The sequence below is a fragment of the Thermobia domestica genome, chromosome 2 (genome assembly GCF_964235325.1).
Source record: "Thermobia domestica chromosome 2, izTheDome1.hap1.1, whole genome shotgun sequence".
NCBI lineage: Eukaryota > Metazoa > Arthropoda > Insecta > Zygentoma > Lepismatidae > Thermobia > Thermobia domestica.
The window spans coordinates 146,178,541-146,205,457 of NC_137455.1; the positions used below are offsets into that span (position 1 = coordinate 146,178,541).

The 26,917-nt window shown below is 35.9% G+C and overlaps 1 protein-coding gene across 3 annotated transcripts in view; it reads right to left on the minus strand.

The window, feature by feature from the left end:
* The window catches only part of LOC145676037 (uncharacterized), a 92,955-nt gene extending 66,561 nt beyond the window's left edge, over positions 1-26,394 (minus strand). The window contains exon 1 of one of the 3 annotated variants that reach the window (XM_081746894.1): positions 26,116-26,394. The gene's annotated coding sequence lies outside the window, so the exon portion shown is untranslated. Of the gene's footprint in view, positions 1-1,195; positions 1,323-11,195; positions 11,347-26,115 lie in introns of those variants that run through there. The other 2 variants (XM_081746898.1, XM_081746906.1) reach the window with 2 other exon arrangements.
* Positions 26,395-26,917: the final 523 nt, after the last annotated feature.

A 26,917-nucleotide genomic window follows, 5' to 3' on the forward strand; every position in this document is an offset into this window, starting at 1 on the left:
AATTCAAATGTGATACCCACTTTTTATTTTCGAGAGAGTAGGGTGAAGGGAAGAAGAAGGGTATAGTGATCGGTGAAATGAATCGATCTCTAGATTTCAATGCATTTTACACGTTTTATGGTCCCTATATGGTGAGAGGGTAATTTTTGGTGGCTAGCATAGTCTATTCGTTTTTATGTATGTACAGTACACTCGCCTAGAGGCCATACCGTTGAACGATGCGATTTTAAATTTAAGATTTTAATATGATTCCCTGTTATTTTCTTAAATTGTTTTCTACCTTCCCAAAAAGAAGCAGATTACTGGAGGGTGAAATTACAAAATAAATAAATAAATAAATAAAAATAAAAATAAAAAATCGAATTTTTCGAAAAGGGCATTTACGATGTTGGTTATATATCATAAATCAATATTAGGTAACAAATTCTATAATATGGTATCGGTATATCAATTTCTGAAAAAAAATCCCAAAGCGAAGGAGGTGAATTTTGTTCGGGCAAAGGTATCTCAAAACGTCTGTTATATGTTGCTTATATTTCATAAATAAATGTTCCTGACGGAAGATCATGTTAAACTATAGGTCCACGTCTCATATAGTCTCGCAGATGACAGGGACGCTAAACTAAAAATAAAATTAATCATAAATAAATGTTGAAATAATAACTCAACACGAATTAGTTTAAGAAACGAAAGCAATAAAGTCTAGTGTAATGGCTTGTACGTTTTATTAATATTGTAGCCAGGGGAGTAAATTTATAAACACAAGGATATGAATGAGACACATATATAGAGAGTATAAAGGTATAGCTTAGTGCTTCAATGAATTTTTGAAGTAAGGCATAAAACTGGGCATCACGACTTTGTCATTCTGAGTCATGACACTCAACCTCTTAAAAAAAAAAAAAAAAAAAAAAAAGTTGGACTACTAGAAGGAACATTGACAAAATTACTGTTGACGACGATGCGTAATTTTTGATTATATAATCTATTTTAAAAAGATAATAAAAAAACTAAGCACAGACTCAAGATTAAAACTTTCTCGTTATTGAATCAGCAAGCAATTTAATCAACAAGTTTTTATAACAATCATTAAAAAAAAGTTTGGTAATATTTGTCTTGACAGCTCATGTCATGGATAACGTTGTTCTTCAAGGAAAGAAATCAAACAAGAAAGAATGAGATCAGCAATGCTTACCTTAAAAGCATTTGATTCAAACGCTCTACTCGCTTGAACAAATTCACTCATGCACTATACTGTTGCTGCACTTTCAGCGGAGGCTTTTTGCAATCACCAAATTCCTCCGGTTGTTACTCGTGTTGCATTTTTGCGAAGAAGTGACAGTGAAAGTGACTGATCTCAATGCAGAAGGAAACAAGGTTCACGTGACCCGAAACATCATGAGGGCACCGTTGCATGACAATCTCTTTGTCATAATCTTATGAATGCATATGAGCTCATGACAGAAAGAAAAAAGCCCAACAAAAGAAATTAATTACTGATTTAAGAAGTAAAAAGAGCCAAAATTTTCCATGTTTAGCGTATACTCTTCCTTTTCCAGAATGAGAGCACCCACGCAGCCAAATGGTTAGCATGCATGCCTTGCCTTTTGTGCTAGTGATCCCGGTTGCAAATCCTGTAGAGGGAATATAGTTCGGATCAAATAACAAAACCAAACTGAACATTTTCCCCATAAATTGGAAAATAAATACTAAAATAATAACAAAGTACAATGAATTTGAAATTGATTGTAAATGTTTTAAGACAGGGGTTTTCTTAAAGGAATAGTACAGAAGATTGAAGTGTATCAAGTGAGGATATGCATTGCTTCCTAACAACAGTTTTCTGTGTAAAACAGCTCCCCTCAACTTGGGGAAAGGGAGCGTGAAGAGCAAGCAAGGAGCATAAGCAGCTGACAGAAATAAAGTATATTCATAATTACAAATATTACGAATGTTGTAACAAAGAGGTGTCAAATTAAATACGCCCAAAAAACTATTGGATAAAAATTCTAGTTCCAGAAACAATAAAGCCTCTAAAAAAAGAATATTGCACTACAATCATTACAATGGTATGAAGAAGTTTTGCTGAAAATAAATATAAATTGGTGAATATTATTATTATCAGAGATTTGGAAATTCAAATTGGAAATTGGCAAAGGGGTTAGTCTAACAAGCGTCAAATACAAGGAGAGGGAGCATGAATTATCTGAGATTCACGAAGGGGCAGCTACGTGTAAAAATGATTTTGGAATCACTGGTGCAAAACTAGGACATTACTCGTTTGATTAATCTGTGCGTGTGGCAAAATTGCGAACATTTTTTGTTTTTGTTTACAAGTGATTTCAGTCCCATGGCAGGGTTGCCAGAGGTGTTGATTTTACTTGAAATTTCTGCCATATAGTTTTGCAAGAAAATCAAAAGGATTGATGAATCAAACTTAATGGAAGTAGTTGTGACTTCGTTATCTTCTGAAACGTTCGCCGTATTGCCAGACAAGACTTTCATATATTCTTACGATATCACGTTAAGTACTTTATTTCGGTACACAAAAGTGAGTTGAATTGCAGGCATTTTTTAATTTTTTTTTTTAGTTTTATTTATGGCAATAGGGGTTTGAAATATTGATGAAAATAGTTAACAGATAGAACTAGATAGGAGTTCGTTACTTCTTAGTTCACATAGTTCCCCAAATGCTTCACAATGATGAAAAATATTAAATTAAATCTTTTCAGATTTACGACCCACAATTATGCCTTGGAGGCTAAAGGAAATGATGATGATAATGAACAAAATGGTGGAGTGAAGAAAGTGGGAGGAGACGGAGGACGCGAGAAAACCCACGCAATTATGGTTGTCTATCACAAAGACCACTTGGCGCGAGCTGGGATCAAACCAGATACCTCAGGCATCAGAGAGAAGAGCGCTTTACCACTGAGTCACTACGTCCCTTCATAATGATGGTCAACTCCAGAAATGCTACTGGTCCAGTTGGGAGTGGAACTATGGGCCACGTACTATGAAATCTCATGCGCTAACAATTCGGCTAAACAGACCAATATATATATATATATATATATATATATATATATATATATATATATATATATATATATATATATATATATATATATATATATATATATATATATATACATATATATCAAATATATATATATTGGTCTGCTTAGCCGAATTGTTAGCGCATGAGATATATATAAAATTCTTATATATATTTGAAAATGCTTGAGCAACATGTTTCTTTTCTAATGCTCTTACTCACACTCTCAGACGGTTAATTTTGATGCTGATGCGAAAGACGGTTATGCTGATGAGAAAGAGACCTTCTCCCCCAAAAAGAGAAAATCAATACATAACCAATTTGTTGAAATCATATGTAGGGTTAACGGGACTTTCTGGAAACTAAATTTCTTTTGACATGACTATATAATAGTTGTGATAAATTATAAGAAAAGTTATTTTATCGGGTCATAAATGGGATATAGTGCATACTAGCAGAACCAATTTTTGACATCACCATACTAAGAGGGAGCCCCTTTCCCTACGCCACTGGTCTACAGTGTGTTTATACGTGGTTGAATAAAATATACCAATTTTAATAACAATTCTCACACTTCTGTCTACCGCAAAAACAGCATTTCTGTTGTTTTATTAAATGCAATATGAATTCACTTTTTTCTTTCTTTTCCACAAAGTCTCAACATTTTATATGAGTTCTTCTAGTATTGGAATACATTATTTTCTGTGGTGATTTTTTTTTTATTTTTCACTTCAAATCACAACAATCATTTTAACACAGTGCCGGAATTATGTATAAGCTGAACAAGCTATAGCTTAGGGCCTCACTCTCGTGGGGGCCTCAAAAACCAAAGGAAAACCTGAATGTACATTTCCAAAATATAACAAAAACAGTAAAAATAAAATAAAATCTATATACAACAACAGTACTTCGTGTTGTGTAGACTCCTATGATGTAAGTAATGGGGCCCCTTCTGCTAGCCTGCTTCATAAAATATCATTAGTTTCTTCATTTCTGTATATAGGATGTCTACGTTCATCTGGACACATAACGAGTCCCATTACCTTCAGTAGCTTAGGGCCCCACCAAACCTAAATCTTGCCCTGCTTTAACAATATTAAAACAACAAACCAAGAAATGGACTGTATTGACTTTAGTGTTCTATATTCTGGCTACACTGTAAAGCACTCGTACCGTTCCTCCCAACAACTCCTTCAGACAATAATAACATATCGTCGCCGGCAATTCAAAACCTGCTATGTGCATTTTTATAAATTTTTCAGGAGAAACGAAAAACAGTATCCTGGTTAGATTTTTCGCTTTATAAAAGTGATAAGTAATATTTGATGCTGCAAGTAACTAGATACCTTCTGAAGTAATAATAAATTAGAGAGTCTAAAAGCTGCACCAGATAATACTATTATCTCGAAACGGCCGAAATTGTCACATAGCAGGTTTTGAATTGCCAACGACGATATAAACACACAACAGCGACTCCATTAAACTAACGCAGAGGCTTCGGATACGTAATAACCATATTTTTATTTGGAGAATGTTATCGTTTTCCTTGAAAACAAAACTAAATTTGTGAAATGTATGTAAGCATGAAAGTGTATCTTTGCAATTTTTGACGATAATTAAGTGTCTCTTTTATCAAATAAAAACAAGCAAGCAATCCTTGTTTGGTTGGGTGTTGTAAGTTGTATCCTATGAAAAGTGGTTTGGCAACTTATTAAAAATTCAATAAATTGGAGTTCCTGTGTGAGAGAAAGCGATTTAATTAGATCTCAATTTCTGGAAACTCGTATAAAGCGAAGAAACGTCGGGATTAGTAACCAAAGTTTGTATGTCACTTCTAGATGAATGAACAGAGAAGTTGGTAGAGTAACTAAACAAACCAGTAAATTCAGACTAATGAAATTGTATTAGTTTTTTTTTCAATTCACCTATTTGGTGAATGCTACTGTAGAACTGCAATATTCTGAATAATAATAGTAATATTAATAGCAATAGCTAATATTACAATTGAAGCAAGCGTAATCACGGGTCCACGATTCTACCTCAATCACATTTGTGTGCGTGCATCCATCTCTTAGCTTGTTTGTTAATTCCACTGTAACTTTCTTAAAATGTACCCGATTTTAATAAAACTTGGCATTACCATCTTCGAAAATCAAGCCTATTATTTGCGATTAAATCCTCTCAAGAACAAGAGTATCTCATATTCAAGTTCGCACACTTCTATACCTATAAAGTGAAAACAAGACAATTTTCCAGTATAACTCGGATAAAAAGTAAAAATTATTCTATTTTGATACACTGTTGTATATATATATATATTTTTAGGGCTTCGTAATCATCTCCATTTCTTTGCGTTAAAATTGGTCAAGTATAAGGGGTAAAAGGGAATAAATTTACTTTCAACCGGAAAATTTAATCACACAGGGTGTACATACTATATATATATATATATATATATATATATATATATATATATATATATATATATATATATATATATATATTTAAAAAAAAAAAGAAGAAGATGGGCACGACAATTTTCGTAAAATTATTCGATTTGATGCAATATGGTGTATGTTTTCATTCAGGCTTGAATTATCCTCATCTTAAGAAAGTAAGAGAAGCCAATTATTCTAATAAAAATTATCAGCTTTCCGTGTGATGTATTCAGTTTTGAGGTATATATTATCTTTGGAGTTTCGCAACCATGCCATAGCTTGAGACTGAAATTAGTCAAAGGTAGGTCTAAGTGTAAAAGAAGTAGCTCCTAAACTATAAATAATTAAAACCCCGCTTGTAAAATTGAAATTAAACCTCTTGTTAAAAAAAAAAAGAAGAAGAAGAAGAAGAAAACTGCACCAGAGTTGAGTTTAATTGTCGAAAAAAGCTTCAAATTAGCTTCGATATATAGTTTCAGTGGCGGATCCAGAAATTGTTTTTTAAGGGGGGCTGGAACAAAATAATTTAGAAAACCAGTAGAACTCATTTTTGCTGTTCAAATTTGATAGTAATATATAACACGCTTGCAGGTAGTTGAAGATAGGTTAGTTCATGGAGTCAAAGAAATGGTCTACCTGATATTCTACTTCATCTATTTAAAAACTTATTTTATTAATATTTATTAATATGATGTTCAATGTATCTCATTGCAATATTTTTTCTGTATTTTTAATGAGCTAGGATTAAAAAAATATTCGGGAGATAGTGTATATGAAATATACCAAGGATACATATCACAAACTTCACGACAAAACAGAACTAAACCAGTTGAGAAAGCACCACACTGTAAACAATTACGGTCACATTTACTGACCGATTACCGTCAATTCTGGTTGCCAACCGATTACCCTAAAATTTACGGTATTAGTGTTATAATTATGGTAATAGGCCCTAAATATAGCCCTTTTATGGCCTATAGCCATAAACTTTACAGTAATACCGTAAATTTTAGAGTAATCAGTTGGCTGCCAGAATTGACGGTAAGCAGTAAATGTAACTGTAATTGTTTACAGTGCAAGAGCATTGCCAGGACGAACTTAAAAAGAAATAATCTTTTCAAAATTAATATGAAATTGTATATTATATTTATTTGATTAAATTCAATAAATAATATACTTACATAGTTGGAACCTGCGTATTAGGGCATCTATTGAATTAGCTACACTGAGCTGTCACTTTTTTATTTTATCACTGTATATATACTGAAAATACAGATATAACCTGTGGCCACCGGTTACTATTTGCTACCAAAATGTTCACCATCCTCGTAGGCAGTGCTTAAAGTGAGGCGGTATGAGCCGGTTATGCATCCGAAAGTTAGAAAATCGGCCGGTATGGCATACCGGTAAAAATAACTTATTTATATTGTAATTTGCAGGTAGAAAAAAGAAAGATTTTACACAGTAATAAGTACGATGTTAGCATTGAGTCAACAAATATGTTTGCACTATCAAAGATTTCGTTGCTACTGCTTTGAAAAGTTAATAGTTCCCTATCACCCTATTCAATGGCAGAATTTATGCTCTTGATTTTTTTTTTTCAGCATTTGTGAGAGCGTCCATTCCCCCTCAAACAATTCTAGCTACTGTACTGCCCGCCTAAAATGCTTAACCTGGATCCGTCTCTGATATTGACAGGACTCTTTTGTTACATTCAAAATTATTCTTTTCATTTTGTCTGGAATTCTGTGTTTACAACTATACAAGAAAATTAGTATTGAGCACGAGACGAGACCAGAGGAAGTTTTTGAAAATGGAAATGAAGTTGGAAAGAATCATTAAATATTAGATACTAGAGAGGAGATGAGATTGCCTACAAAGCCTTGCAAACGAGACGAAAAACATATGAACATATATGTATTTTCTTGTTTTAACCCACTTAAGGCCGCGTTGGATCGCTATGTTATTGTAAATACGATGTTTAGGTAAACGTACCATCCGTGTTCTTCCACATTTAGATCGCCGATATGGTCAAGCATAATTTCTATGAAAGCATACCGCCTCTGCTTCTTTCCTCACTTCGTAATCACTATTGCTCAATAATCAGTTTAGATGCAGAAGTCTAAAGGCTAGTTCATCAATAGAAAGCCTAAGCCTTACAAGCCGTTTACCTTTTACACTTTTATATTTTGATATTCAAAAGTTTTTAAGTTCATTCAGTTTAGAGAAGGGAAATTCAGTTCCTTGCCGGAACTAGAGCCTTTTTATTTCGAGTGTGCCCCTTCTGGAGCTGCTGTCCATAGTATGTGCTTTCCCATACCTCTCTCGAAAGAGGAAAGACAAGTTGATGTAGCTGAGACCCTTCATTTGTTGGATGCGGACAGAATTGCTACATTTACTAATTATTTCACGGGCTTCGTTGTGCACCGACTGGTTAACAATTTTAGGTAGTCCACGATCTTCACTCGCCAAAGACCACACGATTGAATGACAAATTGGCGACGCAGCCGAAGAAATTCACTTCTTTCCCCAAACCAAAGGGAAAGTTTCCTCCATAAGAGGGATGGAGGGAGTGAGGTCGAAGTATGTTTCACAAATTTTCCTCTCTGCAGCAAGAATCGTGTAGCTATGAGCGTATTCCCCTTCGCTCCATCTACATCCGCAGAGTACGAACGGCCTGCCAGGTAGGACCAGTTGCCTCTAGAGAAATCGGTTTCTTGGGCGTGAGCGAAGAGTAAAGGAAAGTTATACGAGTAATGACAGCACATTTGCGGGTCCCTGGAGCTTCGTTCCGTAATGGTTTGCGTCAACGCAACTCAAATTTTGTGTTTGACAGTATTTTGCGGGAATTGGCAGAGCTTTATAGTTATTTGTTTCATTATTTACGTTACGTTTCGAAGGTTCTTATAGACTGAGCCTCCTTCATTGGCTAATCGCCTCTTTCATCGTTCTTCATTGCTAGCACAACTTATCCAAAGCATAGGTGTAACTGGAAGGAAACTAGACTCCCTAGCAAGAACTCAATATTCCAAAGAGGAAGATTTATTATTATTATTATTATGAATGTACAGGTGTTATGAAAGGTTAGTGGTAGCTCAAGCCAGCAAACCAGTATATACGGCACTGATGATAGTGGAGCGTGAAATATTTACATATTAGTTCTCTTTCTTTCTCTCTCTCTCTCTCTCTCTCTCTCTCTCTCTCTCTCTCTCTATATATATATATATATATATATATATATATATATATATATATATATATATATATATATATATATATATATATATATATATATATATATATATGGTCATATTTGTTCCATACCGTCACCTCATCTGATGTCACTTTAAGCACTGCTCGTAGGCATTGTTCAACATCGATATCATCTCTCTATGACTTACCGTTCCCGAGATATTGGCCAAAAACTTCCGATTTCGGGAAATTTAAGAAGCCGTATCTCGGGAACCGTAAGTCATAAAGAGATAATATTGATGTTAATCAATACCTAAGAAGATGGTGAACATTTTTTGGTACCAAATAGTAACCGGTGGCCACTGGCCAAACCATTCTTCAAATATATTTTGCATGGAGTTTCGGATATTAGGATATGGCCATTCCTAGTACAGAACGAAAGTTCGCAGAATCAGCCGATGTACTTCGAGACAATACAGAACTTCTTCAGTTAGCATAACCAAAAAGTTCTCCATTGTTATTCTGCGAGTGCCTGTTTACAACTTAGTTCGCGATTTGGCTGTTAAGGCCATCGGCACCAGCAGTTAATATCCAAAGCAAAACACAAGAGGAAGCCTCGATCGTCCATTTCCATAATTCAGATGAAAACTTATTTATCGCCTCCCTCAAATTCGTCTTGCTCTGATATTTGGGAGGGGCTTCAGCCCCAAAGCCTCCCCTTTAAATCCGTTACTATATGTTTATGTGAATATGTCAGTTTTAATATGTATGTTCTTTAATATTTTAAAGACACAAACTTTTGTATAATTCACGAAATATTATCAATCTCGATTATTTTTATTAAGAACTTGTCCGAATTCAATGTCCAAAGTGGCCTGCTGCTTGGCAGAAACGGGATATCGTATTGACAACGATGGTGAGGATGAGGATTATGAAGTTCTCGAATATGCATGGGGAAAATTTTAGTCACGGAAACAAAGATAAAGCAAATAATTCTTATTGTGTATGATAAGGTGTAATATGTTATAGGTGAATACTAAGAGAGTCTTCCTCATTAATGAAGTGAAGCTTGTCGAAAATGCAGTAGGCCCTATAAACTAAAAGATTCGACAAACATTTAGCGTGAGTCGCATATAATCGTACTATATTTGTCGGATCACTTTTGGATTTAATAAAAATTTCATAACATATATTAGCCTAACACAAACAAAATAGATGCCTTTATGAGCAATGGACGAGTGATACAATCAAAACCGGTGCAACCAAATCATTGGACAAATAGCTAAATATTTCCAAAATACACATGAAAATATAATGGACATACTAGGTACAAAAGAAAGTATTTACAAAAAGATGTCAACTTTTTGGAAAATTTCCAAGCAGAAACGCCTTCAGGATTTCTCCAGGGGAGAGGGGGGGGGGAAGAACGACACAAACAAAGTCATGAATATATACTTCTTCACGTGTAACAATAGTTACTAACGCATATTGCATAGTTTTATTAGCTGCAGTAAATATATTAAATACTGTAGTGTATGAGTAAGTAAATCTAACATGTTTTTACATGTATTTCGAAGAACCGAACCCCTTTCGAAAATCTAAGGGGTCAATTGCTCCCCGCGGCCATGTTTCCAAGTGCTTGTTTGCAGCAAGCGGTGGTATCATCATCCTATACCTTCTTTGATTTAAAGCCTGTCATTCATATAAAGAACTTCCGTTTTCTCTCTGTTCCCTAGACAAGTTTTTTTTGGGGGGGGTATATACTATACTTAGGGAGAATACGATTAGCACAACGAGATTTCAGGGAGTGGCCGGGGCTGAAATTTTCCCGCAATGCTATTAAAGTCTCCTCGAGGTCAATCGTCTGAACTTATCACAGGAGTACAGGATTGATGACTACGTCCCCAATGGTGTGTTTCAAGACTTTTATATCACAATACTCGTCCTGTACCGTAATTGTCAATGCCGTATCCTTAGGGTTGCCATGATTTTTTGATCCAAAATACGGACAAGCCTTAAAATGACGACCAAAGATACGGTGCCCAAACACAGAACAAATATTTGGAAATTTCTTACTAAAAGTCACCTTTTTAGGTTATCACACAATTGCTTACTGTAATACTTAAAACGCTATTGGAAACTAATATGTTTTATAATGTTTTTCATGATCACGAATATAATGAATCACGCCATTAGATTACATATATCAAATCTAACCAAAAGAACCCTGGAATGGAAAAATGAGACACTTTTTAAAAATATAACCTACTTTATTAATTGTTACTAAAATATAAGTTAGCATATATGATAAAAACACAACATGGACACGGACCCCAAAATACAAACAGTCCGTACAAACTACGGACATATGGCAACCCTACGTACCCTGTATCGAACATCTTTCAACAGTAGAACCGAGTAAGCTCTTTCAACCTTACAATGAGAGAGAGAGAGAGAGAGAGAGAGAGAGAGAGAGAGAGAGAGAGAATACTGCGATTCTTGCTTACCTGAAAATTCTTCGTTAGCAAATTAACAATAAACTGAAGTTTTTACTTTTTATTGTTAAATCTCTTTCTGTATTAATTATCCTTCAAAAATATGAAAATCGTTTTCACTGTTATCTTAATTACATATCACTATTGTAATAAAACCAACTAATAGCAAACAATCTTTGGCAAAACAAATTTCTAGTCAAAAGAATGGAAAACAACTGGTGAGACTTTCTTCAGGGGAAAGATATTTATCTATGGCAGGTGATGGAAAACTTGAAATAGCTTGTCTATTTTCAAGGTTATAAAGTGGCAGGAATTCTTTAGAAACATAAACATCTTTGAGAATATTTCATATTTTTCCTTTAGCAAAATTTAACTACCTTACGGCCAGTTTTAGCACCTTTTAATGTATTTAGATTTTTAACTAATAGATAAAACTACCAAATGTTAATGTTTCATTACCCTACTACTATATCAGACGACCTTGATTACTGTACTGTAGTTTAGCGTTCCTTTTCAGCATCAAACTTGTATAAGACTTGGATCTACAGTTAGTGTGGAATCCGAATCTCGTGCACTTTAATCAGGAATCGAACCCGTGCCACTCAGAAGGAGAGAACAGCAACCATTTAGTCATGAGGAGCTCTATCTGACTTTGATAGAATATAGGTAGTCTATTGACAACTCCTTGTCATGTGTTGCACTTATCAGGAACTTAATTTGAATATTGTAAAAGTGCTTTTTTAGTCAAGCACTTATTGATTTTGGGAGAAAATGCAGATTGAGATTTGCAGCACCAATACAATCTCTGAAAAGATTCGGGTTCCCAGTTTCTCGATTTGCCTGGTGCATTAATGTAACCACTGCAACATGTACATATTAATAAGAATGTGGATGATCTTATTTTTGAAAATTACCTGTGCAATCTAATTGTCAGAAAATTAATGTCTAGAAATAATATAGAAAAAAAGAAAGATACTATGTAAGAACTATTTAATTCACTGAACAACATTGGCAATCACAATGTAGAAATAGCAAACAGCTAAACCAGGCCCGTATCCACGGGGGATCTAAGGAGGCCGGCCCCCCTAAAATTTCCACGGTAGGCTTGCAAATGTACTATAATATGGTGATGAACTATAGTATGGTTGGATCGGACTCCCCCTAACTTCTACTGGGCATCTCCTACATTTTTGGGCTGGCTACGGGCCTGAGTTAAACGAGGGGAAAGAAGAAAATACTAAACTTTTAAAAACGTCCTGAAGAGGTACAAATATATTATTAAAATTGTCAACATAATAATGAAATTTCTCTCTCCGTTATCACATTTTAGTGTACTTATTTCAGCATCCTACCTTTTCTACGAGGTTAAGGCAACCTACAGAAATACACCTTTTTCAATATTTAAATAATAATAATAATAATAATAATAATAATAATAATAATAATAATAATAATAATAATAATAATAATAATAATAATAATAATAATAATAATAATAATAATAATAATAATGAAGCTTCTGTTTTTAACAGGATTTGAACCCATTTTTTTGCTATTAATATGTACGTAAAGGAGTATGCGTATCTTCGTTAGAAAAGGACAAACATCAATAGATACAATCTGCCAATTAACAATGAATTTTGCTAGATATGCAAAAAATAAATAAAATAAAAATGCAATTTCTTCCAGCGAAATCAAAACTATCAATTAATATTGGCAACGAACGACACAGTTTTTAGCGTCACTTAATTTAATTTTGTCGATTTTCTCGAAAATTACACATCGGAATTTATCCTAAAGCATGTTATTTGGTTTAGTTCAAAGTTATCTACCAACTGATATATCCCAGTAAACATGCGCATCTACAGTAAGTCTAAGTTTGCCCTTAATTTTCTTTGACTGACTTAATCTTAGACAGGGCCGGCCTTAGGGGGTGCGGGGTCCGATTGGGAACATTTTGCGGGGGCCGAGGTTTACAACTAACTTGCACCAGGATCTGTAGAACCAATTACATGTATATATGTATAATATATACATTGTATACATGTATACAATATATATATATATATATATATATATATAGACATATATATATATATATATATATATATATATATATATATATATATATATATATATATATATATATATATATATATATATATATACATTGTGCTCGGAGAAGGCTGCAGAGCCTTAACTTCGCCACGTAAAAGAAGTCATAAATAAATAATATATACTATATATATAGCGCTTTCCCTGCTGGTCTAGTGGTTAACGCGTGCGCCTGTGGTAAACAGTCTCGAGCCCGATTCCCGGTGGGAGAACTCACAAAATTTAATTTCATAATCACTCACTTTCATTAATCATCCATCTCCTAAGAACAAATCCTGGGACGTCAAATAAAAAAATATTATTTTCATTTCATTTCAAAAGTTTAATAGTGATTTTGCTGTTAGAATGGATGGCAATCAAAATAATGTGTGCTTAAATAGTGCGTGAAAGTTAATAGACTAAACGTATATAAGGTACATTTCAATGTAAAATATATATATATATATATATATATATATATATATATATATATATATATATATATATATATATATATATATATAGCACTATCACATCTGCAAAAGACAGTCATAATATTACTTGTTTTAGTGAATGTGAAATTATTTATTTAAACAATTAATTTAGCTCAGAAAAGATAGAACAAAAAAAGAACTGTTGGTTCGTCCCCGTGAAGTGAAGCCAGAACGTCTAGCCCTCAGGTTACTTTGACCAGAGGGAAAATTATTGAATGGTCTATGGGCCCTTATCATGGCCGGATTCCATTTCCCTTTATAACGTTCTTCCATCTGCAAAATGTCCTGGCGAAAACACCCACCTTGTTCATTGCTTATTGCAGCTAATTTTTCAGAGAAATAACTCAAATGAAAATGCAGACAGTAAATGAATTTTAAAATACTTATTTCACCCTTGTGCCTCGCCATATTTCAAGAAGGTTCTGTACCAGTATTTCATAGATTTTTTCTCCTACAAGTAAATCTACCGATGTTGAAATCTAATTTCTTGACTAAACTTGGTAGAGAAGTATGGAATATCAAAAAACGAGCGTAAGCAAAATTTAAAGTGCTTCCGTCCATAAAGACGGCCGCAGTGGCCAAAAGCCTGATTGATCAGAATACGTAATAACAATGTGTTTCAACTTTGAAAATTTCATTTTATTTGTGTAACGGGTAAAGGGATGAAAAACAAAAACATATTAACCAACACTGGGAGGAAGTAGACATCTATTTCAGGGCATGTTTATCGTGGCAGCCATCTTGGAGTCGGCCATCTTGCAGGGGAGTCATTTCAGACTTTGCTTAAAAGGGGTAAGAGCACCACTGACATAAAACTCTCACGTTTCGCACTAGTATATTAGTAGACAATCAATTAAAGTATACAGTATTTATTCCTCAAATTCTTCGTGAGGGGGCTTGTCCCTCCTACCCCCTGAATGACGCCGCTGCCATCTTGTATCTCGCTCGACTTTTTTAAATAGGAAGGAGGTTATGTAACATATCAAATTGGGCTAGCATTTTACGACAAATACAATGGTGGAGTCTATGTTTCCGTAAGTTTATAATCGTAAGACAATGAAATGCATATTGATATGAATTCGTTAGTTCAAAGGTTTCTTAACAATTGTATCCTTTAAAAGAATTCAAAAACTAATGCACGCTAGTGAGAACATCGTAGATAAATATTTATGAAAGTATAACCAGCTTGATATCGTTATCGACTGCAGACAAAATGAAAAGGTGGGAAGATGGATGACATATTTTCCATTGAATTATTCGAGTTAGAAGACAAACCTTCATAAGCAGCCAACTATTCAGTTCAGTACGCGCTAGTATACATTCGGTTTTTTGACTTGATTAAAAAATATACATCCACGGGATTTTTCGCAGGAGAGGGCAAAGTTTGTCCTCTGGTTTTGTATTTTTAATACAGCTGTAATAAGAGAAAGGATATGTAAAGAAGTCGCACTGAAGATGATTTATTTGATACCATCTGTGTATTCACGGTAGTATCACATGACATAATCAGTAAGAACGCCAACAACTTTTACTTCGTGGAGTTTTCAAAATAAAAGAGGGTGTGCACTCAAAATAATGATATACATTTTTACACAGCTCAAAGAAAACAATATTTTTACGCTCAGGGGTATGTGTAAGGAAGTTTTAGCGAGTGTTAGGGTATTGGGTAGTGCAAAATACTCCCTGGACAAAATATCTAGTTTTACAACAGAAGTTGTAAACATAAAAAATAAAGAAACTACTGCAGCATTAAATTCAGAAAATATTTACTTATGTCCGGAAACTTAATACAAACTATTCATTTACTTGTTAGGGAGAGGTCATACCTGCCCTTGTGGAGTTCATGAATGTACCTGTGTTGCAATTAGGAATGGGTGAAGCCGGTTTTTATAAAAACCGGAAACCGGTTTCTAGAATAACCGAAATTCGAAAAACCGATATTTCGGTTTTCTCCAAAAACCAGTTCGGTTTTTCCACCGGAACCGGTTTCCATTTTCTTTGAAACTGGTTCGGTTTTTACCGAAACTGGTTTCGATGAAAACTTGAAAAAAATATTTCTGTGGAAACGGATTCGGTTTCCGGAGAACAACGAAACACTATTCTGGTAAGAAATAGATCCAATTTTGGAAAAACACTGGAACCGGTTTTGAGGAAAACCGAAACCAGATCAAGTGAAAACCGAACCGGTTTTGGAGGAAACCGATTTCGGTTAAATTTTTTGGAAAATTTTCAAAAACCGGTTTCGGTTTCCTAAAAACCAAAAACCGGTTTTTTGTGCCCACGATTAATTGGAATGTTATGTGTATTTGACAACCGAGAGTAGCAGATCCATCTTAACGGTACCATAGCCACTTGGCCGGGGGCCCGCGAGCAGAAAGGCATGTATTAGGAGCAAAATTTAGTCATAAGGACTACAATATACTTGTTTGCTCTGGGGCCTAATATGCTGTTAAAACGGTACTGGATAGTAGATTAGACTGCACTAAAGTAGACGGCACTAGCGCGGGGCCCCCAATTGGGAGCAATCGGTCCAATCGGCCTAAGGCCGGCCCTGACCTTAGAAATTATCCCAGCGTATGACTTTACCATGTGTAAATTTTAAGTCATGTTTGATAAGGTGTCAATTTAAAGGAATTTTAAGGCTAGCCTTATACCAGGGCGCAAAATTTCAAATTCAAACGTACTCACCAATCCAAAAACGATGGTCGCCAGTATCTCTCACGTACAAATTATGAGAGGCCCCCCCTCTCCACGGCCTTTGGTTTGACAAAGGAATGTCACTTTGCCTACCATTTACATCCGCCCTGGTCATGCCATACCTCTAAAAATTTTTCAGTATATCTCAGACACGTTCCGCACCTACATCATTATGGCAGACATAAATTTTCACAGTCGAACAGCCCGCCAAAAGGAAGAATTTCTAGATTTCATTGCAACCGAAACATCCGGCACATTCCATACCCTTCCTCATTCTACCCGACCGATCTCGGATACCACTCCAGACGTTGTCATTACTTCAGCCAGTATCTCTGCACGGTGTACTCTCACAGTACTCGATCCGCTTGGTAGTGATCATGTTCCCGTTAAATTATCACTCACTTCTTCACACCGTCCAGCACCCCACTTACCTCCTGTCACTCGTACCACGTTGCGCTTCGACAAAGCCGACTGGCCAGGATATCGAAATTACCTCAGTGGCATTTTTGCAAACTCAACTTTATCAGAAACGGAGGAAGATCTTCATAATTCTTTGGATAGAATAACTACAGCACTCCATGACGCTACCAGCCGTTTTATACCGACTAGTACATCCCATAGTTATCACCCAACGCTCCCACCCCATTATTTACCACTTATCAGACGTTCACGAGCGCTCTACAAAGATTACAAACGTACAGGAAATCTAGAGTCATTGCACTTACATCGTCAATTTCAACGCACAGTTCACAATTATGTTAAAGCATATAAACTCCGTCAATGGATAAAAGCTTGCAATAATTTGGCAGACGATGCACACCCATCCAGATACTGGAACCGTTTCAACATGCTCACTGGTCGCAAGACCCACACTACCTATCCTCTTCTAGAGAATGAAAATCCTCTTCACACAGATAAAGAAAAAGCAGACGCCTTCGCAACCTATCTACAATCTATTTTCACTCCGTCTGAAGCAGCCATTCCTCGCAGGCATCCCACACATACCTTTAACATAAATTCACCAGAACTTCAACCCAGCACGTCTCATGTTTTACCCGCACATCCTCTTACTACGCCTATCACTGTAACAGATATCAACTCCGTCACGGCTCGCAAGCGCAATACTGCCCCTGGTCTGGACTCAATCACTTATCGTCATGTCAAAGAAGCGCCTCTCGCCTTACTACACCTTTTAGCAACTATATTTACGTTTATTCTCCGCACAGGTTATCTTCCCCCTCAGTGGAAGACTTCCAAAACACTCATGTTTGCTAAGCCACACAAACCACTAAATTCCGTATCATCTTACAGGCCCATACAATTAACTCCGACTTTCAGTAAAATATTGGAACGCATCCTTGTCAAAAGACTTCACACTCACTTAACAGCGAAAAATTTGCTACCTTTACATCAAGCTGGTTTCCGACCAGGATATAGTATTAACGATCAGTTACTTCGCCTCACCAACATGATCACTAATCATTACAATTCTTCCAAGCCTGCCTGTTTAGTTTTATTCGATCTCGAAAAGGCATTTGATAAAGTATGGCACCTGGGACTTTTATTCAAGCTTCTGTCTTTCCGTCTTCCAATCACGTACATCCGCTTCATTTTTAATTTTCTCTCAAACCGCCTGGCTTACATTTACATCAATGACAGTGTCTCTTATCCTGTTTTTCTTCATAGCGGCGTTCCGCAAGGCTCTGCCTTGTCCCCACTGCTGTATCTGCTTTATGTCGCTGACATGCCGTCCTTACCGCAAAACATTCATACTTTTCAGTACGCCGATGACACGGCTTTCCTGGCGTTAACGAAGACTATCTCTCAAATAAACACTGCGATGAATGAAGCTATCCGTCGCTTTAGCGATTGGTGTCGGACGTGGCGCTTAACAATAAACGCTACCAAAACTCAGGCCATAGTCTTTATTCCACCAAACCGTCGCTCACGAGTTCATCGAAACCCAGCTCGTCTTGCCCTTACCGTCAATGATGCTGCCATACAGCATTCAAAGACAGTGAAATACTTGGGTATAACATTTGATCATCATCTTACATGGCGTCCACACCTCGCTACCGTTGTAAGCAAAGCCAAAAATAGATTAAATTTACTTAAATGTCTCATAGGTACAAAGTGGGGTCTCCATTCTTCTACGCTCATCAACACCTACAAGGTCTTCCTCCGTCCCGTACTTACATACGGTTTTACCTCCTGGATATCAGCAAGCGCAAAACATTACAAAAAGCTGTTAATAATGGAACGACATGCTCTCCGCCTAGCGTACCGCATTAAATTACCAAGTCCAACCCGTGAATTGTACGACCCCATAACATTTCCTCACCTTCTTTGTCATATTGAAGATCTTCGTATTAAATATATAACTCAACGGTATGACAGCGAACACGCTTTATTTTTTGAAACCGTTTACAGCGACGCTCCCTATACTCACAGCCATCAACACACGTCTACACCTCTCTCACTGCTTTTCGCATTATATAAATATACCGTACCTCCAAATCATCCGGACTATAACATCATCAGTATCCTCAGCACATCACACGTACCGGCCCATATCTCACCTTCATACCATGCACAGTAAACCCGCTTGTCACTAACAGGACCTCCTCACGTATAATAAAATAAATAAATAAATAAAACTTATGGCGGTTTAATACAGTTCATAAATGTCTCTTTGCCCAACAGAAAATATTTTTTTTTCGCCATAATAATGTTAAATCTCTTTCCCAAATAGAGGGTGTAGCCCTCGCAAATGGGTGCTAGCTACACCATAGCTAGCTAACTTACAAAAAAAAGACAAAGGAAGATTACATCTCTCTCGTTGACACTCCAGGAGGCAAAACATTTTGATTGAGGGTGGGAAAGGAGGGGCGAATTACAAGGTTGTGAAGACTTCACTTTTCATGTTCGTTGTGAAGACTTCACATTCGGTATTTTCTCTCACTCAGTGACAATTATTTTCGTGCGAAACAAACCGCAGCCCTGTGAGTTTAGGCAGAAACCATTCCTACTGAACACTGGTCGCCAGCTCTAAATTTCTAGTCGTCAATGGCGACCTGGCGACCGGAAATTTTGCGCCCTGCTTATATCATGCATTGCTGTCAAGTCTGAAACAAGTTTGCAATTGAGGAACTAGCAAGTTCTCCATAGCCTTGGTTAGGTCTGCAGCCATGTAAATGCAAACTTGTTCAAGCCTACAGACCTGCTCTTGAAGGTTTGAGTAAGGCTATTGAAAGGCTACGATGTTATTAGGAATGTCTTATCTTTGGAAAATATTTTATTTAAATAAATCAAAACTGAAGAGCTAATCATAATTTTAGGTTATATCTCATTACTATCGTACTGCTAACACTGCTGAAGGATTTAATAAAGATATATTTTGGTATGTTTCATCTCAATAAATGGTATAGCTTTTGTACACGATCAGTTTTTTAGATTGACAAAGAAATTTGTTCTTGAAAACTACGCATGAGACTTTACTTTCTATCATATCATTTTACTCTGCTCAATAACATATCTTGGTATATATATATATATATATATATATATATATATATATATATATATATATATAAATGGGGGGACAGGCTGATGATTTTTTAGTTCATTCATAATGTTTTCCCAAACTAACAAGAAAAAATATTTTTAAATCATCAATGAACTTATATTCAATAAAATAATAATAATAATAATTTTTTCGTTGAACTGGCTATAATGAAGATATTTTGGGTTATTTTGACATTCATTCACATTTATTACTTATTATTATTACCGGTAATAATAATAATAAACTTACAATATTAAATTCTGCAGAGAAAGGGTGAACATTTATGATAAAATTTATGAATAAAGATACATCTTGCAAATGGTGTTCATAACGAATAGTAGCCCAGAAACTTCTTTATTTCAGAAACATTGAAATTTGGATTGTTATTAATAGATAAAATTGTTATCATTAGATTTGTATAACTATAATTACTAGATAAAATATTATCAATAGGTTTGTGCAACTACAAACACGTAACATGTACAGATCAGTACATAATATCGTTTATATATCGTTTAGACAGAATCAGAACCAACTTTCCTCGCGAAGATTCTTTTCACTATCTGTCTGCCAGTGGCCATCAATTCCTTTATGACATTTCTAAGAACTTAGCTACCGGTAGCGGAACAGGAACCTTAGGTACAGACAATCTATGATTCTCCGTTTGAAAATATGTCTCGTAGCGGAATTATAAAGTAAACCAATTTGTCTTAGCAGTAGAAGTATCTTAAGGGTATTCAGCCACTCGCACAATGAGTCGAATCTCGCCTCCATTACAAATAATTAGTTTTTTGGCAATGTTATAAGAAAACAGAAAGGTGACTGGCTAGCTCTTCTTTTTAATAAGGTTACATTGTGAATTAGAAAGAGGCAGATGTAGAATTGTCAAATTTACGGGATTGTTATTATTTAAAACTATTATTAAATGTAACGAAGTAACTTTTATAAAAAATATCAGGGTCAACTTATGAAACAGAAAATAACATTTCATAATTCCTTGTATACATTGTATGTATTTAATATATTATTGTCTTTGTATCCTAAAAAGAAAATAATTTTGTGATGTTTACAAAAAGTTAGCAAAATATATTGATTTCCTGGTAAACTTGCACTCCGTATGATCTCCATTTTCAAGTTACGTAGAAGCTACTTGAATTATCTTAATAATAACAAATCGTGGAGCTGGTGTTCATGTTTGGCTTTCCAAATTGGAAACGTGCTGAGCTATACGCGGAAAGTTCATCGACTGCATGTCGTTATTTTTATTTTCCTTAATTCAAGATATACTTCTTCTTTTTTTCTTTTAAGTAACTCCTCAACCCAAAAGTTTTAAACACAAGCTGCTTATGTGATATCATTATATAGATTGTGGAATTCTATGCAAAGACGTGAACGATATGCCTGAAATATACGGTGGATTTAAAAGGCCAAATGTAGGGTTGCCAGATCTCCGGGTTTGAAATACATTTTACAGGTCTACAGATCAACAAACCAAATCTATGAGTTTAAATATTAAATTACCTGTACTTATCTTTGTCATTTATGTTTTATAATAATAGTATTTGTTGTCTTGTACTTGTAGTTTATGGTTAGTTATTTATAATGATTATATTTTTATTGTAATCGAATTCTATGTTGGGGCCGCGGTGGCTCAGTGGTAGAGTGTTCACTTCTGGTGCTTGGGGTCCCGGGTTCGATCCCAGCCCCCGCCAAGTGAACTTTGTGGTGGACAAACACCGTGTGCGTGGGTTTCCTCGGGGTTCTCCCGTTTCCTCCCACTTTCTTCATTCCACCATTTTCATTCATTACTCATCATCACCGTCTCCTTTAGCCTGACCGGCATAACCGTGGGCCGTAAAACTCAGAAATTTCATTTCATTTTCGAATTCTATGTTTAAATTCTTTTTATTGTTGCGCATGTATTACTGCACAGTCCCAAGAAGGTGTCCAATTGGAGGCCGAAATGAAATGAAATGAAAATTGTTTTTGTTCAGAGATTTAAAACTTAAAATTAATTTCGATGGAAATGAACTATACAATGCATTTTCTGTTTTAAAATGTACAAGACTTTATAGGAAGAATAGTAACTACTGTCATTGTGAATTATGAAACATTTGTTATGGAGTGCGCAGGGGTGTAGCCAAGGGGGGGCCCATCGGGGCCAGGCCCCCCAAATGGTTTACTGCCCCCTCAAATGACCAGCTTTTAAAATATCATAGTAAAATTATCTCGCTTCAGTATAGTGAAATATTGTTTTTCCACACCGATCGAAAAATAGTACAGTATCTCTTCCTTATACCGATCGAAAAATAGGATACTTTTTTGCGACAGCAGATTACACAATTTACTGCGATTTATATTTGACAGTTTGAAGACAAACGTTTTAACAAGGTACTACAAATACAACCATAAAACAAAGGTACTAAACTGATTTGTAAGTACAGTATATTTTTATATGCTTTAACAAGTGTTTTAAAAGACATAGAGGATGGAAAATTTGGTGAGAAACAATGTTTTTATTCAATTTGGATTTCATTCGCTTCTCTTTTATTTCTATTCAGTGTAATAAAATATATTTTTTTTTAGTCACGAATAATAAATAAGTATATTTGGCAGGAAACCGTAAAGAAAGTAAGTGAAATTTCAAAGAAAATCAATCTTAAGTAGATAGGTTCTGTATACAAGGTCTTAAATTTAAATATAAAGGTAAGCAAAAAAAGTTCTGTCGCTTTTTCACCCACCACCTTCGAACATCAATATGTCACCTAACCTGGAAGATCAAAAATAGTCCCCATCAGCATCGACGACCTTCTGAAAACGTTCTGGAAGGCCATGGAATCCATCGCGGTAGAACTTAGTAGGCCGGGAAACGAAGAAGGTATCAGCTGCATTTTGGATTTTTACTAGGGGATTTGAACTGGCGTCCTCTAAGGTGATTGTTCAAAGAGTGGAACAGGTGATAATCGGATGGTGCAATACCCGCGGAATATAGTGGTTGCAATATTGTTTCCTATCCAAGGCGGAGAATGGTGTCTTGACTCATCCTAGCCACGTGGGACTTGGCGTTGTCCCGTAAACGAGGACCCATTTGCAATTCAGAAGTGATGCTCCAGAGTTTTGAGTTTTTCTTGAGCACAGCTCAACTGCTAACACTACACCGTTGCATTGATACTCTGACTAGCTGGTAGCTGTTCGCGATGCACGATGCACCAAACACACAGAAGGACCTTCTTTTGGTACAGTGCTGGTTTCGGCTGTTTTGAAATCGGTTCATGGGATGCTAACCAATGAAAACGGTGCCGTAGAGCTTCGTTTGAAACCCACTTTTTATCACATGTCAATGTCCTGTCCAGAAATGGCTCCGAAACAGTAAATAAACACATGCGTCTGCCGCGTTGCCTTCTGGCCCGGAGTCAAAACATGTGAGACCCATCGACCCAACTTGTAGTGCTTCCCAAGTTGATGGATGTGCTGCCGAATGGTTTTTCCACACACTGAATTGTAGTCCCAGTTTCTCTTTGTACATGTGTTGGTCTTCTGGTACGTGGTGTTTTCGGGTGTTTCGTCATCGTCCTTAAACTTGTTAAACCATCGCTGCACTGTCCGCGTCGTCACGACACCCTCACCAAAGGCCTGGCGTATATTCTGTCCCGCTACAGCGGCGTTTGACCTCCATTTGAACTCGTTCAGCATACATGCTCTTATGACGCTCTGTGGATGTCCCATGTTCCCTCTGTCTTTATGTAAGTTAATTGTGTATCTGAATTGCCACAATCAGGTAGTATGTTGGATATACCCACACCAACAACTGACGTTCGCCGTATCTCCACTCGCATTCAACTCACGGTGTAAGGTCCTATTGAACACAGACCTCCACGAAAAGGGACAAAACTTTCTTGGTTACCTTTACAGTTATGCAGAAAAGTATAGCGTTTGGTCCCAGGCAGTAGTTCTTGATTAAGCATAATAAAAACTATCTTGAATATAATTTATGGAGAATAATAATAATAATAATAATAATAATAATAATAATAATAATAATAATAATAATAATAATAATAATAATAATAATAATAAGAAGAAGAAGAAGAAGAAGAAGAAACTAAAATAGTGTTTTTAGTTTTCCAGAAGGAAACCAAATCTTCCTTTCTTTCAGGCCTCAAAAACACTAGCAGCAACAATTTTTTTTTGGGTTTGTACATTGTAGCTGGCCCCCCCTCAAAAACGACGGGCCCCTCCTACGCAAACCTGCTGGCTACACCCCTGGGAGTGCGATTTTCGAGAAAACTAATGCACCAAACGTGTTCAAAACAATGAATTATATTCTCGCTGTACCATTCAGTAATGCACATGTCGAACTACAGTAGTTTTCAGTGTAACGAAAGCTTTATGACTAAGTGGTAGAAAAAGAGTGTTCACAGCACCTGTGGTAGAAGAAATTTGTGTTCAGACGAAATTGAAAAGAATCTGCCAAAACTTCCACAAAACGGCTTTGGATAATAGGAATCTTGACTAGAGAAGGGCTTAAGAAAAAAATAATTTGGCAGGTATCTACTTGTGTTTTTTGTGCTACTTTAATTTATTTTGGTACTCTACACTATTCTTTGTTTAGTAGTAATGGTAGTGTTCTAGTAATGGGGGTTATAAGGTCAGATGATCAGATGATAAAAAATTAAATAAAATCTTTGAGTTTTATGTCCCACGGTTATGCCGGTTAGGCTAAAGGAGACGGTGATTATGAGTAATGAATGAAATGGTGGATGAAGAAAGTGGGAGGAAACGGCAGAACTCCGAGGAAACCCACGCACGGTGTTTGTCCACCACAAAGTTCACTTGGTGGGGGCTGGGATCGAACGCAGGACCTCAAGCACCAGAGGTGAACGCTCTACTACTGAGCCACCGCGGCCCTCTAACGGGGATAATAATACATGCACGGTGCACCGTGCTTAATGAACGGTGTTATGCAGAAATACGTATTTAAGTTCAAACGTGTATCCCCAGTTAAGACAAATATTCCTGCTCTCCAGGCTTGCCTTCAGTTCAATCTGGCAAGTTTACAAAATGCTGTTGCGATTTCTTTCGTTTAAGAGAATAGGCATCACCTAATTATACCTGTGCACCATTCACCTAATTAATGTGAGTGATAATTAACAGAAAAAAATAGTTTAGTTCCCTGAAACTATGTACACGAAATAACCTACTCTTTTATCTATGTAAATAAAAATTAATGTTACGATGTTTGGTCACCAACGCCCTACCAGGCCACTGCAATGATTTTATTGATTTTTGGTACATCAGTGGGCCATGGTCCAATTTAGATTTTTGCCACAATAGTTAACCTGAGAAGGTTCTCTAGTAGAAGGAGAAAACATCTCTAGCAACTGCATTCCAATGCTAACATATCGTGAAAAAATAATGACAATCGTCTAATATTGTGTTTGAATTGCATAGCAACCTATTTTCCCTTCTTTCTTGGATCAAAAGATCAAATATTTCAGACAAAAATTTTCTTGTAGGCTTTATATCTCGAGAACTACATATGGTATAGCCAAACCAAAACTATCACTTAATTCAATATGATGTGCTTATTCCGTAAAAATTACGAAAATTCGATTTAGGGACCGTTCAAAAATTTTGTAGCTCCTAACCCAAAAACTAATTATTGGCCAAGATCGCAATCGTTTGATCCATTTTTTTGATCTTTCCTAAAATTCTTCTTAAACATATTTAAAATTTATTTCTTAGATTTTAATGCCATTGATTATATTATAATAGACTACAATTAAGATTATCCTTTAAATATGCAAATACATGTTTATTAACTAACAAAGAATAATGGTTAGGAATTTGTGCAGGCAAATTGAAGCGGCAAGTTAAAAAAAATGCAAGAGAACAACTGGATCACCAGAGAGAAGGGATCAAATATTTCCTACAAACCTATTCTCGCCGTGCGAAGAATGGACATTTCAGCGAGCACTTTCTAGGAATAAAATTACTTTTAACACATTCTACTATTATCTTTTCACTTGTCGTATAGATATTACCATTATATAATTATTGTAAAAAATGTTCAAGTACTTACCACAGAAACGCAATCACTATTTAATATGTATTTACTTGTCCAGCCTCGAAAGCGTGCGGAGTCGCACTTCTTGCCACTCACTGGTCGATGAGCAGAAATAACCACGCTAGCGATGCACTCGGAACTTGCAACCTGTTATCCGGTAGTCCTTCGACTCCAGCCAAGAATGAATGTGGAAAATATCTATGTGTCTAGCGGTGACCTTTCCAACTATCCTCGGGCAGAGAGTTCGGCTCGCTGCAAGTAGGGCAAGAGACCTCCATATATGCTACCGTGTCAGTCCTGGAGGTGTGGTGTTATGATGAGACGCCTAGACACAGTTACGAGAATTTGTTGAGGAAAAAACTGAAGTGTGAAAAAAAAAAGTGTTTATAGTTAATATGCAACGAGCGTAGGAGCAACTATATCACACCACACATTTGAAGTTTACTTTCACTTAAGTCATGTGCTCAATCATTTTGTCGTGAAACATCACTTGGCAACTATACCGTTGATTCATTCCAAGACGTACTGTATTTAAGGAATAAGACGACACTTGTAATTAACGGGGCATTTATTTAGCTTTAAGAAGCTAAGGAAGGAATCGTAAAAGTTGGAGTCTTAAGAAAATATGTAAGAGTTGGAATTGTTTCCATTATGAACCGGAAACAAACACTGGCATATTAAGGAAAAGTTAATTTAATCAATATATATATATATATATATAATTATGTGTGTATGTGTGTGTGTGTTTAAATTCTATTGTCCCCATCGTCCTTCCAAAAAGGCATTATCTTAATATTTGTTTGAAAGTTGAGTAAAC